We start from the raw sequence: 14,249 nt of genomic DNA, 5'->3' as shown, positions 1-14,249 counted from the left end.
TATCACAGACAGCGTTGTACCTCATGACTGATCTGTATATGTTCTTTTTTATAATGAATGAAACACCATTCCTCTTCAGTTTGTCATTCCCGGCATAGTAAACCATGTGGTTGTCAGATTCAAAATGGCCAATGCCAGTCCATTTCAGCTCACTAATGCCTAAGATATCAATGTTTATTGCGTTCCATTTCATTTTTGACAACTTCCAATTTTCCCAGATTCATACTTCGTACATTCCATGTTCCGATTTTCAATGGATGTTTACAGCTGTTTCTCTTCATTTTGATTTGTGCCCCATCAGCAAATGAAGGTCCTGCCGGCTTTTTTCCCAGGAGATTTACTCCATTTGCGTTATCACGGTCAACTCTATTTTGAGGAGGCAGATCTTCCCCAGTCGTATTTTGAGTGCCTTCCAACCTGAGGGGCTCATTTTCTGGCACTATATCTGACAGTGTTTCTCTGCTATTCATAAGGGTTTGTTTTGTTTTGTTTTGTTTATTCATAAGGATTTCAGTGACTAAATGTTCGGAAGTAGTTCATCACTCTTTCTTCCTAGTCTGTCTTTGGAAGCTCATCTGAAACCTGTCCACCATGGGTGACCCTGCTGGTATTTAAAATACCGGTGGCATAGCTTTCAGAATCACAGCAACTCACAAGGCTCCACAGTATGACAAACTGACAGATGAGTTGTGGCCATTTGGTTTTAAGTGAAAACTGTCACTTTAAATTTTTCTGGAGATCATCTGTGAGCATGTGTAGTAGAACCCTCCAGGGGTGTAGGGTGGGGTGTCCACTCACTCAGGCATCCCCTTCAGTCACCAAAATGGAGATGCGCAGACAGCGTGAGACCAATGAACAGATACCAAAATAAGAATGTCTACATACATATGAGATGATTTTAAAAACCATGACTTAGGTCAGGCACACCTAGGTACTCAGTCTGACTTATTTGGTAGTTAACATTTGAAAGAAGTCTTTTGCCACAGATTTTCCCCCATCTGAAGATTGTTGTTATTGCAAGGTGACATCAGGATGGTTTGGACTCATAGCAACCCTATGCAAAACAAAATGAAGCACTGCTAGGTCCTGCACTATTCTCAAAATTGTTATATTTGAGACCAGTGCTGCTGCAACTGTGCAAATTTATCTTTTTGAGGGTCTTCCTCTTTTCCTTGACCCTCCCCCTCACTTCACCAAGCATGATATTGTTCTCTAAGAAGCGGTTCTTTCTGAAAAATGTCCAAAGTACGAAACACAAAGTCTTGCCATGCTTATTTCTAAAAGTAGACAAGTGAACTTCACACCAAAAGTAAGGACTAGAGGTAGAGTTTTGGGGGTTCTCTTTAAAGAAATGACAGTAGGGACCATAAGAATGAGTGAAAACTTTGAAGCCCACAGTAGAGAGGTTGCTATTGTTAGGTGCTATTGAGTTGGTTGCAACTCATAGTGACCTTATGTACAACAGAATGAAAAATTAACTGATCCTGTCCCATTCACACAATGGTTATGTTTGCACCTATTGTTTATGCCATTGTGTCAAGCCATCTCATTGGAGGTCTTCCTCTTTTTTGTTGATATTCCATTTTACCAAGCATGAAGCCCTTCTCCAGGAACTGGTTTTTCCTGACAGTATGTCCAAGGTACGAGAGAAGAAGTCTAGCCCTCTTTGATGCTAAGGAACAATCTGGCCATACTCCTACCAAAACAGATATGTTTGTCCTGGCAGCTCATGGTACTTTCAATATTCTTTACTAACACCATAATTCAAATGCATCAATTTTTCTCTGGTCTTCCTTATTCATTGTCTAGCTTTCCCATGAATTTGATGAGGTTTAAAACACCATGGCTTGGGTCAGATGCACCTAATTCCTCAAACTGACATTTTTTTACTCATTAACACTTCAAAGTGATCTTTTGAAACAAATTTACCTAATGTCCTTTAATTTCTTGACTATTGTTTTCATGAGTACTGATTGTGTATCATATAAAATGAAATATTTAACAACTATAATATTTTTTTCCACTTATCATGATGATAACATGATATTGGTCAAATTTTAAGGATTTTAATTGTTGTTTTACATTTAGGTATAATCCATACTGAAGGTTGATCTGATAAAGTCTTTGATCTTTATCACTACTCCAAGTCCTCAGCTTGTACCATCTGCATATGTCAGGTTGTTTCTTCAATCCTGATACCATGTTCTTCATCATAGAGTGCAGCTTGTTTAGTATTTGTTCAGCATACAGATTGGATAAGTATTATGAAATGATAACAACACTGATGAACACCTTCCCAGATTTCAGTATCCCTTTGTTCTGTCTGAACAACTGCCTCTTGGTTTATATACAGGTTTCGCATAAGCACAATCAATTGTTTTAGAATTCCCATTCTTTGCAATGTTAGCCATAGCTTGTTATGGTCCACACAGTCAAAAGTCTTTGCATAATCAATAAAGCATAAATATTTTTGTCATTCTCTGCTTTCACCCAAGAGCCATCTTTGTCACCAATGATATCCCTCATTCCACGTTGTCTTCTGAATCAGGCGTGAGTTTCTATCAGCTGTCTGATGATGCACTGTTGCAATTGTTTTTAAATTCTCAAGCAAAAATTTATTTGCATGTGATATGAATAATATTGTTTGATGATTTCCATATTTTTTAGGTCACCTTACTTTGGAATGGGTGCAAATATGAATCTCTTCCAATCAGTGTACCTTCCAATTTTCTTGGCACATATAAATGATTACTTTCAGTAGTGCATCAGTTTGTTGAAACATTTCAGCTTATATTCTGTTAATTGTAGAACACTGTTTTTCCCCAATGCTTTCAATGCAGCTTGGACTTATTCCTTCAATATCATCAGTTCTTAATTGTATGCTACCTCTTGAAATAGTTTTAATATCACCCTATTCTATTTGGTACAGTGACTCTGTGTATATTCCTTCCATCTTCTTTTGATGCTTCCTGCATCATTCAATATTTTGCCTCCAGAATACTTCAATATTAGAAATCGATACTTGAATTTATTATTACTTTTTTTTCAGCTGGAGAAATACTGAACCATTTCTTCCCTTTTGTTTTGCTAACTCCAGTTCTTTGCACATTTCATTATAATGCTTTGTCTTTTTAAGCTGCCCGTTAAAACTTTCTATTCAGGTTTTTTACTTCATATCTTCTAGTTTCTTTAGTTTCTCTACATTCAATAGCAAGCTTCAGAGTCATTTATGACATCTATTTTGGTCTTTCATTTCCTGTCTTTTTAATAACCTTTGGGTTATTTGTTTTTTAATGGATGATGTTCTTGATTGCATCCAACAACTATTTTTGTATTCTGTCTTTAATGTCTAATGTATCAAATCTATTCTTGAGATGTTCTTTAAATTCAGCTGTGAACATTGTTGTTATGTGCCATCAAGTCAGTTCCAGCTCATAGCAACCCTATCCACAACAGAATGAAACACTGCATGGTCCTGCACCATCTTCACAATTGTTATATTTGAGTTCATGGATTCATGCAGTGGTAACAACAATCTTATTGGCAGTCTTTCTTTTTTCTGCTGACCCTCCACTTTACACCAAGCATGATGTCCTTCTCCAGGGACTGGTCCTACCTGATATTATGTCTGAAGTATGAGAGACAAAGGTTTCCCCATCCTTGCTTCTAAGGATCATTTTGGCTGTACATCTTCCAACATAGATTTTTTTGTTCTTCTGGCACCTATGGTACTTTCAATACTCTTTTCCAACACCATAACTCAAATGCATCAATTCCACTACAGTCTTCATTTTCATTGAGGCTACTGAAAATACCATGACTTGGGTCAGGCACACCTTAGTCCTCAAATTAACATCTTTTCCCTTGAACATCTTAAAGAGGTCTTTTGAAGGAGATTTCTCTAATGCAGCATATCACTTGATTTCTTGACTGCAATTTCCATGAATGTTGATTGAGGATCCAAGCAAAATAATGTCTTTGACAACTTCAATCTTTTCTCCATTTATCATGATGTTATTTATTGGTCCAGTTGTGAGGATTCTTGTTTTAACTGATGTACAATCCATATTGAAAGGTGTAAATTTTGATTTTCATCAGTATTTCAAGTTCTTTTAGCTTCCAACAAGCAATGTTGTGTCATCTGCACATCACAGGTTGTTAAGTCTTCCTATAATCCTGAAGGCACATTCTTTTTCATATAATATAGCTTCTCAGATTATTTGCTCAGTATACAACTTGAATAAGTATGGTGAAAGGATACAACCTTTACTGATTTTGAACCATTCTGTATCCCCTTGTTCTGTTCTAACAACTGCCTCTTGATCTATGTATAGGTTTCTCATGAGCACAATTAAGTGCTCTGGAATGCCCATTCTTCACAATGTTATATATAATTTACGATAATCCACGTAGTTGAAAGCTTTTGCATAGTCAATAAAGTACAAATAGACATCATTCTAGTATTCTCTGCTTTCAGCCAAGATGCATACGATGTTAGCAATGATATCCTTTATTCCACATCCGCTTCTGAATCCAGATTGAATTTCTGATAGTTCCTTTGTGATGTGCTGATTTTTCTAATTTTTTGAAATCTCTTCAGTAAAATTTTACTTGCATGCGATATTAATGATATTGTTTGGTAATTTTTACATTCTGTTGGGTAAGCTTTTTAATGGGCATAACTATGGGTCTCTTCCAATCAGTTGGCCAGGTGGCTATCTTCCAAATTTCTTGGTGCCTGTAGCACAGCATGTTTGTTGAAACATTTTAAGGAGTATTTCATCAATTCTTGGGGACTTGTTTTTCGCCACTGCTTTCAGTGCACTTTGAACTTCTTCCATCAATATTATTGGTTCTTGATCATAGGATAGATGAAGTCTGGCAGTCTTGGTTTCTAAGGAGCATTATGGTTGTACTTCTCCCAACTAAGATTTGCTTGTTCTTTTAGCAGGTCATGGTACTATTAATATTCTTCTCCAACACCATAACTCAAATGCATCAATTCTTCTACAGTCTTCTCTATTCATTGTCCAACTTTAACATGCATATGACACTGTTGAAAAAAATATGACTTGAGTCAGGCACACATTAGTCCTCAAACTTACATCTTTGCTCTTGATCACTTTAAAGAGGCCTGCTGCAACAGATTTGCTTAATGCAACATATTGCTTGATTTCTTGACTGTTGCCTCCATGAGTATTGATGGTGAATCAAAGCAAAATGAAGTCTTTGACAACATCAATCTTTTCTCCATTCATCTCGATCTTATTTGTTAGTCCAGACATGAGGATTTTTGTTTTCTTTACAATGAGGTGCAACCCATACTGAATGCTGTGTTCTTTGATCTTCATAAGTAAATATTTTAAGTCCTCTTTGCTTTCAGCATGCAAGGTTGTATCATCTGCATATTGCAGACTATTGATGAGCATCCCTTTTCAATTTTATATTCAGCTCATTTATTTCATCATTTTTTCGGTTTGCTTTAACTTCCATAAGTTCAAGAGCAACTTTCAGACATTCACTTTGGTTTTTCTTCTTCCCTGTCTTTTTAATAACCTTTTGCTTTCTTCATGGATGATGCTCTTGATGTTATCCCACAACTCTTATGGGTTTTGAGATGGTCTCTGACTTCAGTTGAAATATACTCAAGGTCATATTTTGGCTTTTGTGGTTTTGTTTTAATTTTCTTCAGCTTTAGCCAGAACTTGCGCATAATAATTGAAGATCTGTTCCACAGTCAGATCCTGGCCTTGTTTTTGTTGATATTGAGCTTCTCCATTATCAACTCCGAGAGATATAGTAGATTTGATTCCTGTATATTCCATCTAGTGAGGTCCATTTTATGTATATTCCATCTAGTGAGGTCCTTTTATGTTGTTGAAAAATGGTATCTTCAATGAATAAGTTATTGGTCTTACAAAATTGTATCTTGTGATCTCCAGCATCATTTCTAACACCAAGGGCCTATTTTCTAAATACTCAGCCTTCCTGTTTGCTTCCAACTTGTAAATTCCGTCAAAGGGATTCAGACTCATAGTGACCCTGTACAAGACTTCTGAAGGCTTATGGTGAGTTTAAACCACCAAATTTGTGATTCACAGTCCAGTGCTTACTCTACTATTGGTTGGTCAAGTAAAAATCTATCATGTGATCTCCAGCATTGTTTCTGTCATCAAGGCTATAATTTTCAACTATTTATTATGGTTATGTCATCTTGTTCAATTGACCTTTTAATCATGTGATAGTGTCCTTCTTTATCTCTTATGCTGGTTTTTGCCTTAAAGTTTATTTTATCAGTGATTAATATTGTCACTCCTTCTCATTTTTTATTGAAATTAGCTTAGTGTGTTTTTTCCCATCCTTTAACTTATAATCTGTTTTTGTCTTTGTGTGTAAGATGTGTCTCTTGCAGGGAGCATATTGAAGGGTCTTGTTTTCTTATTCATTCTTCAACTCTTTATCTCTTAACTGATGCATTCAAACAATTGACATTCATTGTAATTATCGATAATTATGAATTAATTGCTGTCATTATGCTAGTTTTTTTTGTTGTGCATGCCTTCCTGTGCTGAGTTCACATTTTTTGTGTTCTTTCTCATCAGTTTCTTCTTAGTTTTAATGTTTCCATGTTCTTCTTGAATCTTCATTTACTTGGTATACTGTGAAGTATTAATTTTCTTTGGGGTTACCCTATAATTTGCTAACTTTTCTCTCCATTTAAGACAGTCTATTTTATCCAGCCCCACTCATCTGTCAGTTTGTCATACTGTCGTGGCTTTTGAGTTACTGTGACTCTGGAAGTTATACCATGGGTACTTAAAACACCATCAGGGGTCACCCACAGTGAACAGGTTTCAGATGAGCTTCCAGACAAAGACAGACTAGGAAGAAGGAGAGATGAACTACTTCTGAATATTTAGTCACTGAAAACCTTAAGAATATCAGAGAAACAATGTCTGATATAGTGCTGGAAAATGAGCCCCTCAGGTTGGAATACACTCAAAATGTGACTGGGGAAGAGCTGCCTCCTCAAAGTAGAGTTGACTATGATGATGAGAATTAAGTAAAGCCCGGGGGAGTAAAGACCTAGGGACCTTCATTCGCTGATGGGATAAACTCAAAATGAAGAGAAACAGCTGTAAACATCCATTAATAATCAGAACATGGAAAGCACAAAGTATGAATCTAGAAAAATAGAAATGGAATGCACAGACATCAATATCTTAGGCATTAGTGAGCTGAAATGGACTGGTATTGGCCATTTTGAATCTGACAACCACATGGCTTACAATGCCAGGAATGGCAAATTGAAGAGGAATGGTGTTGCATTCAACATCAAAAAGAACACATTAAGATCTGTCATGAGGTACAATGCTGTCTGTGATAGGATAATATCCATGCACCTACAAGGAAGACCAGTTAATACCACTATTATTCAAATTTACGCACCAAATACTAAAACCAGTGAGAATGAAATAGAAGAAGTCTACCAACTTCTTCAATCTGAAATTGATCAAATATGCAATCAAGATGTATTGCTCATTACTGGTGATTGGAATACAAAGGTTTGGAGCAAAGAAGAAGGATCAGTAGTTGGAAAATACAGCCTTGGTGATAGAAAAGATGCTGGGGAATGCATGATAGAATTCTGCAAAATCAATGATTTGTTCATTTCAAATACATTCTTTAGATAGCATAAAAGACACATGGACCTCACCAGATGGAATACATAGAAATAAAATTGACTACATCTTGGGAAAGAGACCATGGAAAAGCTCCATAACAAAAGTCAAAACAAGGTCAGGGGCAAACTGTGGAAAAGACCATCAATTACTCATATGCAAATTCAAACTGAAGCTAAAGAAAATGAAAACAAATCCATGAGAGAAAAAATATGACCTTGACTATATCCCACCTGAATTTACAGATCATCTGAACAACAGGTTTGATACATTAGGCACTAAAGACTGAAGACCAGAAGAGCTGTGGGATGACATCAAGAACATCAAACATGAAAAAAGCAAAAGGTCATTAAGAAGGTAAAAAAGAAGGAAAAGATCAAAATGGTTGTCAGATGAGACTCTGAAACTTGCTTTCCAGCTCAGAGATGCTAAAGCAAATGGAAGAAATGAGGAGGTACAAGAACTGAACAGAAAATGTCAAAGGTCAGCTTGAGAAGACAAAGCCAAATATTACAACTAAATGTGCAAAGATATGGAGTTAGAAAACCAAAAGGGAAGAACACACTCAATATTTCTTAAGCTGAAGAAAAAATTCAAGTCTCAACTTGTGTTATTGAAGGATTCTCTGGGCAAATTATTGAATGATGCAAAAATCATAAAAAGAAGATAGAAGGAATACATAGAGTCACTGTACCAAAATGAAATAGTCTTCAGTGGAGCTTCCAGACTAAGATAGACTGGGGAGAAGGAGAGACAGAATTATTCTGAATATTTAGCCACTGAAAATCTTAAGAAAGCTGTGGAATACTGTCAGATACAATGTCAGATGAAAGTAGCACCAAAATATTGACAGATATAGAGATGGAAGATGAGCCTGTCAGGTTGGAAGGCACTCAAAATGCAACTGGGGTAGAGCTGCCTCCCAAAAGTAGAGTTGACTGTGATGACACAAATGAAGTAAAGCTGTTGGGACTTTCATTTTCTGATGGGGCACAACTCAAAATGAGGACAAACAAATTCAAAGATCCATTAATAATTGGAACATGGAATGTTCAAAGTATGAATCTAGGAAAGTTGGAAATTATAAAAAACAAAATGGAATGCATAAAGATCAATATCCTGGGCATTAATGAGCTGAAATGGTATTGGGAATTTTGAATCTGACAATCATATGGTTTACTTTGCCAAGAATGACAAATTGCAAAGGAATGGCATAGCATTCATTATCAAAAAGAGCATGTCAAGGTCTATCTTAAAGTATAATGCTGTCTGTGATATCCATATGCCTACAAGTAAGACCTGATAATGCCACTATTATTCAAATTTGCGCACCAACCACTAAAGCCAATGATGATGAAATTGAAGAATTCTACCAACTTCTTAAATCTAGAATTTATCAAACATACAATCAGGATGTAAACATAATTATGGATGATTGGAATGTGAAGTATGGAAACAAAAAGGAAAGATGAAAACCTAGAAAAATGTCCTTTGTGATAAAACAGATGCTACAGATCACTTGATCGAATTTTACAAGACCAATGACTTATTCATTACAAATACTTTTTTTAAAAACAACATAAAAGGTGATTCTACATATGAACCTCACCAGATGGAATACAAAGGTGTCAGATTAAATAAATCTGTGGGAAGATACAGTTGAAAAGCTCAATATCATTAGCCAAAACAAGGCCAGGGGCTGACAGTGAAACACACCAATTGTTCATACGCAAGTTCAGGCTGAAGCTGAAGAAAATTAAAGCAAGTCCAGGAGAGTCAAAGTATGATCTTGAAAATATCCCACCCAAATTTAGAAACTGTCTCAAGAATAGATTTGACGCATTAACCACTAATGAATAGAGAGACCAGAAGAGCTATGGGATGGCATCAAAAACATCAGAGAGGAAGAAAGCAAAAGGTCATTAAAAAGGCAAGAAAGACAGACAAAAATAAAATGGATGTCAGAAGGGGCTCTGTAATTGTCCCAGGATATAGATGCTAAACCAATTGGAAGAAATAAGGAAGTAAAAAACCTGAACAGAAAATTTCAAAGGGCAGTTCAGGAAGACAAAATCAAGTATTACAATGAACAACATAGGGACTAATCTCTAAAATCTATAGGAAACTACAACACGTCTACAAGAAAAAGATAAATAACCCAATTTACAAATGGATGCAGGACATGAACAGACGCTTCACAAAGGAGGACATTTAGGCAGTCAACAAACATTTGAAGAATTGCTCACGATCACTAGCCATTAGAGAGATGCAAACCAAAACAACAATGAGATCTAATCTAACACCAACTTTAACAGTAAAGTTAAAAAGAAACAGAAAACAACAAATACTGGTAAGGGTGTGGAGAGACTAGGACCCTCCTACATTGCTGATGCGATGGTAAAATGGTTCAATCATCTGGAAAAAGTATTGTACTTCCTCAAGAATTTGAATATAGAAATACCTTATGGTCCAGCAATTCCTCTACTTGGTATATATCCATAAGAAATGTGAGCCAGAACACAAATAGACATGTGAACACCAATGTTCATCACAGGATTATTCACAGTAGCAAAATATTGAGACAGCCTAAGTGCTCATCAACAGAAGAATTGATTAATAGACTTTGGTACATACACACAAGGGAATGCTATGCTACCTTGAAGAATAACGATGATGCTGCAAAACACCTTATAACATGGATGAACCTTGAGGACATAATGCTGAGTGGAATTAGTCACAAAAGGACACATATTGAAAAGGCCATTATGTAAAAGCTTAAGATAAGATTTCCATGCTAAAAGAAAAAAAAATTTTTGATGGTTATCAGAGGTAGGAAAGAGGAGACAATAATTCACAGGTTAGGGGGTAGACACATGATAACTCCAGTGACAAGGAGGTCAATATACAAGGAGGTGGAGGGTAATACACACAGGGGGGAGCAAGGTAGATAAACAATGAAGATAGGGGAAAACTGAGGGAGGTACGCATTGGCTAAATGGGATAAAGGTAAATAGTGATGTCTGTGGGTTAATGCTCTGGACTGCAAAGTCAGTTTGAACTGCAAGGTTGGCGATATAAGCTCACTAGCCACTCCTTGGAAACCCTATACAAGGTTGCTATCGGTCAGAACTGACTTGACAGCACTTCACAACTAGAACAACAGCACAAACTGGGAGCAACAGTATTCTGTGATACAAGGACCAAGAAATAGTCTGAATGTGTTAAGGAGGGGAAATAATGTTAAGGGACATGACTGTCTTGTGGATATTGGTTTCCCATGCCTACTATTGTAAAGCAGACATTTATGTGTAATATAAATATTTATTGGATATTACGATTATAGAAAATTTGTAAGCCTGTCTTCAGCCTATAACTGATTGGATTAGCTAAAAGGGGAATTAGAATTTGTCCATCAAAATAGGCTTCTTGTTAAGCCTTTGTGGAGTAGGAAAACTTAGGTAGAATCCCGAACCCCACCCAAAACCTTCTGAGGTTGGGCAGTCCCACTTGAAAAGTCATGCAAACCCACCAAGAATGGCTAGAAGAACAGAAGATACTTCTTAAAAGAAAGACCACCAGAAAAAAACCGACTGTTGGCTGTTAGAATATCAAGCAAACTGTTTGCCTTGGAGCCATGAAGGCAAGTAAAGTCAGGCCATAAGGGCAAACACTTTCTAAGACTGAAACTCAAAGGGAACCCATGAACAGTCACAAGTGACTGCCCAGGTCTACTTGAGAGTGGAAGTGGGGTAAATGAAGTAATGAAGACATGGGCTAAGTTTGGCCAAAATTCACTGACACCCATTAACCTTGAGATGAAAGAAAGAAGAAGAAGGGCTGGCTGATCGTAGTTTAGGGTGATGTGTGAACTCCCAAGCCCAGGGACATTGACTTAGCCACTGGGGGCTAGAGCTGAGAGTGCAGTATCCAGATGGTCTGAAGTAGGGGGAGGCATGTGAGAACTCGCAAACTTGTAGATAATATCTATTTGACCTAGCTTGTATGTGCAGCTGACCAGAACTTGGCCAGATGAAGATAAACAAGTTTGATACATGGAGCAAGCATAAATTGCTACAATTTTATGAACTGAACTTTGTTTATGGATGCAATTGCTCAAAATTCCAACCAAAATGGAAATATTGTTCGTATCAAGGATCAAGCTTGTCTCCTCAGTATACAGGTTGATAGGGACAGGAAACTTAGACATTGGCTATCAAAAATGGGGAGCTATAAAGGCACGAACTGGCTGGCTTACAAGCTTTCATAAGCGTGCTTACCTTCAGAATGAAACTAAGGTAGAATCACTACTGAAAAGTTTTCCTGTTTTTCAGATGATCTGGTGAAAGGTGGTGGGGTATTATGGTGATAGGATTTTATGATTAAATTGTAAGTATTTGTTATCAAGATTAATTGCGGTTGTTACAACTGTAAATGTAGAAGATATGTAACTAAAAGGGGGGAGTAGTTAATCTTTCATTTCAAGAACAGAGGATCCTAGGACCATCACGAGGGAAGAGCATGAGTGGAGTGTGAAATCCTAATCAGAATAGCAGCTACAGCAGCAACGATGGTAGAGGTTATGGCATAGAGAGATAGAGCAGCTGAGGACTCTAGACCCATGGACTGAGAAAGGCTGTGTGCCTGTAGGGAGGCAGTTGGCTTGTGAAATGTGCCCTTTGGACATTGAAATGAATGTATGTATTTTTTGTTTTGTATGTGTAAATTTAAAAAAAGGGTATACTGTTAACTGATGGTACATGGAGGGGATTATAATCATTGCAATGAAATGAAGTATGATTTGTTGAATGTAAAATTGACAATCTACCCTGTAAACCTTCACTCAATTCACTATGAAACATTTTTATAAAGTTTTTATTTAAATTATGGCAAAATATTGAATAATGCTAGAAACATTAAAAGAAGATGGAAGGAAAACACAGTCACTGTACCAAAATAATTTGTCAATGTTCATTTCAAGAGGTACCATAAGATCAAGAAGATATAGTATTGTGATTGGCTGTCTTTTGAATCTTGGTTTCCCTTGCCTACCATTGTAAAATAGACACTTGAGGGGGAGTGAAAGGAACAGTCAGAAACATCATATAGAAAGCTTGTAAGTCCATCTTCAGCCTATAACTGATTGCAGTACCTTAAAGGGGGCTAGAAGTTGCCCAGTGAAAGAGGCTTCCTGTGGAGCCTTTGCATTGCATAAGACCATAGGTGAAATCCTGAACCACATCCAGAATCTTCTGAGGTGATAAATTTCCACTTGAAAGGACAAGTAGACCAGCCTGGAGCAGCTAGAAGAACAGAAGTGCTTCATGAAAGAACGACTGGCAGGAAAAATCAAAAACAATAATGGCAATCTGATTGACTACTACAAGAACAAGAAAACTGTTTGCCCGGGAGCCATCAAGGCAAGTGGTCAGGTCCCCTAAGAGAAAATCTCCTTCCAAGACTGAGACTTGGGGTGGGTGGGGGGAAACATGAGCAGGCATGTGGTCTAGCTGGTGACCACGTTGGTCACTAATAAGGGGAAGGCGGGGGGAATAGCAATGAAGTTGGAAGCTGGGTCCAACCACATTCAATAGACTCCTGTGAGCCTGGGTGGAGACCTGGATGGCCAGCAATATAGCAAGACCCAGGGACTACTGGGCCCAGAAGCAGTGACATGGCCACAGAGGACTAGAGCGGAGAGTGAAGTGTCCAGCTGATGTGAAGTGAGGGGAGATGCACAGGTACACCCATACTTGCAGATAGTACCCACTTGACCTGGTTTCAATGGCTGGATGATCAGAACTCGACTAGAAGGAAAAAGAACAGGGTTAAAATAAAAAAAATAAAAAAAAGAGTAGCCTGCTACATTTTTATAAACTTTACCTATACTTATGGATGTTGTTGTTGTTGATGTCAGGTGCCATCGAGTCAGAACCGACTCATAGCGACCCCATGCAGAGCAGAACGAAACAATGTCTCATGGATGCAGTAGCTCAAAAAAGGGAATAAATCTTTACAGTGAGGACCACTCCCTCCCCCTCAGTACACAGGGTTGACAGGGATGGGCAACTTGGACATTGGCTGCCCAAAATGGGGGGGGGGGGGCTACAAAGGCAGTGACTGGCTTACAAGCGTTCAAGAAGGAGCCTAGTTCCAGACGGGACAGGGGATGATAGAATCTCCACTGAGTTGTTTCCAATCTGTTGGGAAGGGGCTGATGAAAGGAGATGGGGATAAGACTCTTGTGGTACAATAGTGAATAGTTGCTATCAGGACTGACTGTGAGGGTCAGAAATATAAAGGTAGATGTTTTGTAACAAAAGGAGGGGAGTGATTGATTTTTCAGTCCAGGAGCAGAGGTCCCTGGGACCATCAAGTGAGAAAAGCAGAGTGTGGGACCCTACCCAGGGAAGCAGTGATGCCAGAAATGGAGGCAGAGACAATGATGTGGAGAGATTGGTTGTTTGATGGCGCATGGAGGGAATTGTAATAATTGCAATGAAATGAAATACGATAGAATGAATGTAAAACTGATTTTCTCCCATGTAGACCCACATAATTCACAATAAA

Source organism: Chrysochloris asiatica, unplaced genomic scaffold, assembly GCF_000296735.1.
Source record: "Chrysochloris asiatica unplaced genomic scaffold, ChrAsi1.0 scaffold00295, whole genome shotgun sequence".
NCBI classification, from domain to species: domain Eukaryota; kingdom Metazoa; phylum Chordata; class Mammalia; order Afrosoricida; family Chrysochloridae; genus Chrysochloris; species Chrysochloris asiatica.
This window is presented reverse-complemented; position numbering follows the sequence as displayed.